The sequence below is a fragment of the Chenopodium quinoa genome, unplaced genomic scaffold, assembly GCF_001683475.1.
Source record: "Chenopodium quinoa cultivar QQ74 unplaced genomic scaffold, ASM168347v1, whole genome shotgun sequence".
NCBI classification, from domain to species: Eukaryota; Viridiplantae; Streptophyta; class Magnoliopsida; order Caryophyllales; family Amaranthaceae; genus Chenopodium; species Chenopodium quinoa.
The window spans coordinates 355,488-362,935 of NW_018743722.1; positions in this window are offsets into that span (position 1 = coordinate 355,488).

Below are 7,448 nucleotides of genomic sequence, written 5' to 3' on the forward strand. Positions count from 1 at the left end.
TTCAACAATTTTGAGATCGTCATTCAAGAAGTAGCAATCATGAAATATCTCAAATCCAAGCTTCTTGATTCCTCCCATAACTAATGGTTATGAAAATTCATAGCAAGGGTAATCTTCTCCCTCCCTAATGAATTTTCCATTAAAGGTTCGTTGGCAAGAGGGGAGCAAAGTTATTATCCCTTTCTTATTGTTGTATCTAAGTGTTTTGTTTTTAGCATCGTGAGACTCTAGTTCTTCCTTGGTTGGTTTGTATCCCAATCCAAAAGAGATTTCTTCATTCCTATTCCCAATGCATCCCAGGAAAGTAACTACTCTTAAACAAGATGTTGTTTACTATCCGGGTGGAATATAGATCAAGCTTGAATGATTCTTCAAGGCTCTCTTCGATTTCGATTGTGCAGATTGGATCGGCGGCAAATCCCCACATGTCCTCTTCATCATTATCATTGTTTTTTTCTAGAAGTGATTGGTCATTTATGACTATTTTTAGAGGAGAAGCATGTATAGTCATAGGAAGCCCTTGATAGTTCAACCAAATCATTTGATGAAGTTAGGATGGTATTGCACCAAGCTCGTGTATCCAAGACGTCCAAGTAGAAGGTTGAATGTGGGTTTAATATCCATGGCATGGAATTCAACCATCTTTTGAATTGGGCCTGTGGTAAATGGTAGCTTAACAGTTCCACACACCGATCTCCTTGAGTTGTCATAGGCCCTAATGCTTTGTGTTGTTGAATTAAAATCTTTTTCTGGATTATGGCTTAGATATTTTGTTGTTCGTAGTGGGCATACTTTTACAGCTGACACATTGTCTACTAAAGTGAGAGTGATATTGTACCCTTTGCACCCCATAGTTAAGTATAATGCGTTGTTGTGGGTAGTGTCTTTTGAAGGCAAGATCATCATTAGTGAAAATGATTTATTTGTCGGATTTCTCGCTAGTAAGCAAGTTAACGAGATCCTTGAGGGTTGTGTCTGTACTTACAGACAAAGTCATTAGAGCGTTCATAAGAGAATTCCTATGTTCTTTAGAAGTAATTTTGAATTCCCAAATGCTAACATTCGTCTTGGATTGGCGAAGTTGTTTGACTAATGGATCTTCCACCTCAAGTGGAGGTGGTATTGGGCTTTGTACTTGACCTTCATTTTTAATTTTGTTTGGTCGAAGATCCATTTAGTGGTGCTTGGTAAACTCGCCCAGAATGAGTTAGATGATCTATCTCATTTGGATTAGTTGTAGGACTCGTGAACCAACTTTCTTCTATAGGCTTTGAATGTGCCTCCATTTCAAGATTTTCCATGAGTTGTGCTTGATGCCATTGTTCATCCAAGGAGAGATTTGATAAGTCTTGTGACTTCCCTAAGAAATGATCCCAATCAAGCGCTCAATTTGTCTCATTTTGGAGACAATATGGAGGTGGGACGACGGTATACTTAGAGACATATAAGTCTTGAAACACTAGTGGAAAAAAGGCCATCCGGAACGGGCAAAAACTGCCCATCAGTAACAGGCAACGTCCGTTACATATGCGGCCGTTACGGATGGCCTTTGTTATTTGTAATGGGCACCGCCCGTTACGAATAATAGGTTATTCATAACAGGCTTTTCAGGTGCCCGTTACGAATAATGAGTTATTTTTAACGGGCTTTTCAGGGATCCGTTACAAATAACCCTGTTATCCCTAACAGGACATGGTTTGCCCGTTATGAATACTGAATAATCAAATTTTTTAAAAAAATCCAGCAAAATGGTGGATTTTGCACACCATTTTATCATTTAATGAGATGCATATATGTTTATACAAATATATTATAAAATAAATATTTATTTAAAAAAAAAATCCAATTAATATTAATAAACTACTAACTAAAACTTTAAAGGACAACTAAATTAAACCAAATTTCATGTACTTACTTTTCTTGGTTTAAAAAAAATGACACTTGTTTCCTCTAAAGGCATTATGTTTTACTTATTTGTCATTGTATACTTAAGCTACCTTTAGCCAAACTTAAATCCACCAAAAGGGCCTTATTAGCTTTCATAGCGGTTGAGTTTTCTAGTAAAGTTCCATCCAAATGAACTGGGAATAACAGGTACGCTTCATGTATCCAAGATTGCTCTTGAGTGACCGAATTAATGCAAGCATATTAAATAAAAAAATACTTTTAGATATGAATATTCAGATGCACAATCTACAAAATTGAAAGACCACTACACTGCTACAAGGTTGTAATCATGATCAACAACTTTTACTATATACCAACCAAGAAGAAGAACAGAAAACTTATGAAAATGCAATTGTTTGCATATCAGACAAGACTATAAAGCTCCGAAAATTCCAAATGGGTCTGTTTCCTTTATTTAAACTTAATTCTTATAGGATAGACTTAATATCTCACAAGTTACTCAGATTAGCAATCATCATCAAGTGAACAGAATAGTCGTACAATTAAACCTTTAATAATTCACACAAAATTATGCCAACTAAATAAGCAATCCCACTGATGGCATAAGAAAATCACTTAAGTATGAATTCTCAAGCATATCAACATGCACTAGACAAAGATAGAGATATCCTTTTGAATTTCTGAAACAACACTAGATTAAAACAACTTCAAGGAAGTATTGAAAAAGCCTTACACTGAGATTTATAATTGATTGTGGATTCAAAATAATTGATTTATTTAAGTACATGCATACATCAGGGAAGGGAAAAGAGAAGGACCTAAACACAGTCGATTACCTTGACTTTAATGATAGCATGATCAAGAAGGGGAAGCAGATTGAGATGTGTAAAAAGGGAGGAATGACAAAGGTTCATTAAATCAACTTGTCATATTATTAGAAGAGTTATTAGATAGAAAATGACAACATTAATGATAGGACGTCGTCAACCTATCAAGAAATAAGACCTAACTCGATCCTACTAAACTAGTAGCAAGGGTAAGAAAGGGTCGAATCCATGAGAGGCGTTGAATCAACCACCAAATGTTATTGTTTAAACAAGCTAGATTAAGTCGGGGGTTTTAAGTTGGTATTACGTCACACTATTCTAATTCAAATCAACTAATTCTAAGAGGTGATTAACAATATTAAGAAGGCCTAGGGCATGGGTTACACCACTCAACTTCATCACGGACCACAAGTAGCATGCATAGAAATGGTGATTTAGGGGATAAATTAGGGGAAGTTATCAAATGCACCCAACTACTCTCTCAAGCTAGAGGGATTACTTGACATCAAAACCATAACCTACTCTCGTGATTATGGGCAAGAAACAAGTGTTAAAACATCCTCACGATAACATGCAAATTCCCTTGACTAGAAATTCCTATTCTCATGGCAAATCAAGTCAATCAAGCATAAGGGAGCTTCCTCAAGTTCATCTCTCGATCCTTCGTTGAGGAAGCTAGATAAATAATTCAAGCAATGGCCAATTACAAGAATTAACAATGAAACCTCTTAAACTCAACTAATTAACACCCCACAATAAACAAATTAGTGCATGCAACAAGTGTTGGTGATTACATTGAGGGTTCACCCAAACCCTAGAAATTAGACTACTCACAATCCATGGAAGTTAAAGCAATTAAAGATTTCAAGGAATTCATGAACAAATTAAAACTAAGAATTAAGTAGAATCTAACAATTAAACATGCAAAGAACAACCAAACAATTAATAAAAAGCAAGAATTAAAGATAGAAGAGAGAAAGAAAGAGTAAGAAAAATTACTAGAAGCTTCAATAATTGACTAACAATGGTGGAACTTGTCTTCTACAATGATTGGATTGAAAACCTTCAAAACAAGAACTAAAATCTATGCTAATTTGAGGATTTTTGTGTTTCAAACTAAGAGGAGTATGAAAATCTGAAAAAATTGGGAACCCCTCTAAAATGGTCCAAAGGGGCTATTTATACTACCCCCTAAAATAAGAGGACGGAGAAAACAAGAAACGGGTAAACTGTAGGTCTGCACGGACGTGCTGAAGTTGGCACGTCCGTGCAGACCAAGGCAGGAACTCAGTTTAAGACGACCTGCTGCAGCACGGGCGTGCACCTTTGGCACGTCCGTGCTGCATCATCTGCACGGACGTGCAATATTTGGCACGTCCGTGCTGCCTCATAATCACGGAAGCACGCCCGTGCTGCATCATCTGCACGGACGTGCAATATTTGGCACGTCCGTGCAGGCCTTGGCAGAAAGATGGGTTCAGGTCTGCACTCCTGCACGGACGTGCAACATCTTGCACGGCCGTGCAGGGTCTTCTGGGCCCTTTTCTTCTTGTTTTCTTCTACGATGCTCTTGTACTTGGATTCTTTCCATCATTTCCTTGCTTCTAACCTCGGTTTGGTAACCATGGGCTTCATTTGGTCGTCTTTCGACCTAAAATCTCAACAAAAACACTAACAACCCGTGAAGCATAGGATACACAAAAATTGCATAATAATAGGGTAAAAGTGAACCAAAACACAAATTTGTTCAGGTAAACTAGGTTCAAATACGCCCTAAAACCGCATAAAATAGCAAGTTATCAAATCCCCCCAAGCTAAGCTTTTGCTCGTCCTCGAGCAAACTAGTCATGACAAAACAAATAGAGGGAACTAACTTGTTATAGAAGGTTGAAGCAAAAGTTAAACCAAGAAAGGGTAGGCATACACAATAAACCGAACGATCACTTTTAGCAAAAGTGAGAAGCCGTTTAAACCTACAAGTCGCCTAGTAGGACGAGTCCATCTCTCGTGAGGGTTTCCAAAGAGAATCACCCACAACTCCCACAAACACAACACACGATTTTTTTTTTTTTTTTTTTTTTTTTTTTTATAGCCCAAGTCAACTCATCGGGATGTGATTCAAAAGCAAGACAAGTGAACAACATTCAAAAATCAACATCATAATAATGTACACATGAGTTAGAGACCAAGAAGGATGCTGAACAAGATTGCAATGGAACACTTCCTTAGGCTTTTTACTAGTTCATTAAAGCACATTTGCTCATTCCTAAGTCATAGCACATTTTTATTTTCGGTTATAAAATAGTGAAATACAAGTCCACCTCCCAAGATGCACAAACAAACTCCCTCCACTACACTCTACTATGAGATTTTTACAAGAGGAAACTAAAGATAAAGGGTGTGGGAGGCATCCACAAATTGACCTCAAAAGGGAAATGTAAAATTTTTTTTTCATAAGATAAAGCCCTTGAATTTGAGACTTTATTTATTTGCTCCGCCTTTTTTGACTGTTGAGCGGCATTTTTTTTTTTTTTTTTTTTTTTTTTTTTTTTTAGAAATTGTGGTTTATTTTACCAATTTATTTAATAAACATAAACCTAATAAATCTCAAGCAAAGCTTTATTTTGGGAAGAGTGGAAGGCACACCAAGGGCACAAGGGACCGCAAATCAACTAAACATAACCTACTTCAAGTGTGCTTAGACAATTTCATGAACTTAATGTGCAAATGAACATTCATCGACTTTCATTTCATGTTCAAACCAAGGCAATCAAGTTTAATAAACTCCTATATGACTCCAACCCTTGCATACACTTTTCTAAGAGTAACTTGTCATTCAGAAGCGAAGCAAGTAAATCACACACGAATCGTCATATGAGTTTCATCCTTGGGCACTTTTTCATCATTTTTTTTCATTTTTTTTTCTCTCTTTTCTTTTTTTTAGAAACCAGGCTAAACTAGGCATAAAATAACTATACATCTAAATAAGGGATAGGAGAAGTATTCACAATGTAAGGGATTTGGATTTCAAAGGAAGCAATTTGGATTCAAAGGGTTTGGATGTTAGGGAAATGGGAATAGGGGCATGCAAATCAACATATACGTACGAGAACACAGCATGAACCAATGGTAAATGAGAAAATACTCCCCCCCAAGCTATCATAAACATTGTCCCCAATGTTGAAACAATATAAGCACAAAGAGAAGGGGAAGGAGATACTAACTCATTGGTTCGGGCCCCCTTGGGAGCTCGAACCCCCGGGGTAGAGATGCTTATATACATTGCGGAAGTCGCCCAATTCCGTTCGAAGACCCTCAAAGCTTGACCTCATTCCGTCGAAAGAAGTCCTCAAGTCTTCATTTGACTTCCTCATGGTCTCAAACTCGGAAGTCATGCGGGCGAAGTTCGCATTCATATTAGCCATCTGCTGCTCGAAGGTGAGGAATGGGTTGCCTTCACCCATGCCCTGACCTTGGTACCCCTCTTGGTACCCTTGTTGGAACTCGTACTGCTGGTGAAATTCTGATTGTTGCTGAAATTGTTGTTGTTGATGATGTTGTTGTTGTTCTTGCTGCTCTTTCCCTTGTTCCTCTCCCTCTTGACCGGGAGCCCAAGGGAAGTCCCTCTCAAAGATCCAGTTCGCCTGGTTGTAGATGGCGGTGGCCTCGGGGTCGGGTAAGTAGGCATAGGGGCGCCTACTCACCAACCACAAATAGGGGTGGTTCCCCTCTACATCCGTGAGCTATTTCATGGCTCTCAGCGACTGCATATCCAACTGTGTTGGACCTGGAACAACCTGCTCTTCTGCAAAATCAAGGTTAAGAGCAGCAGCAATTATAGTAATCATACCACCTATGGTGATGTTGCCTGATCCTGTGGCAACATCTTCTAGGTGGTCCATAAACCAAGAGCCCACATTTAAACTCGTACTACCCTCACTCAGATGCCATAGAAAGTAAAGCTCTCGAGTAGACACGACCCCTGAACTGTCTCCCCTAGCAAAAGCTGTGTTCGCTATGGTACGCTGGGCGATCCTAAAGGCAGGGTGAATAATGGCTGTGGCCTTATCAGTTCTAGGGTTATACCCAAACAGCCCTGTGATTCTTCTCCAAAATTCACCCGCCATATAGTTACGGGGTTGCCTATCCTTAGGCCCCATAGTTCCAGAAACAGGCCACCCGAAAGCTTGGTTAACTCTCGCTACGGACATTCTATGTTGGGCATTCATGAGCTGGAAGGTCATGTAACGGGGGGATCTTGTGGTGTCACGGTGCACACAAAGGGAGGAGAGGAATTCTAGGGTCAGTCTCCTATAGGTTAAGGCATGTAACTCTAGCCAAGAACCTAGGTCGGCTCCCTCGAATAACATTGTGATGTCAGCTCCTACCCCTAAGGCGTCCGCCACCTCACTATCATAGAATTTGGTGGGCTTGACCCGCCTCCTACTGATTTTAAGGAAATTGGCCAAAAAGGCCTGGTCAGCGAAAACTATTCCCATTGTGTCCACTTGCGGTGGATCAACGGGAGGAGGAGGCGATGGGTTCCTAAATCTAAGGGAAGAGGTGTTTCGGGATTGGTTTCTTCTTGGCATGGTTGTTTTTATTTTGTTTTATTTAGAATGACTAAACCCGCCACACAAAGAGATCAAGACACTAAACCAATTCACCAAGTAATTTTAAGGTCAACAACCCAAGACTTAGCCACACCAAAGG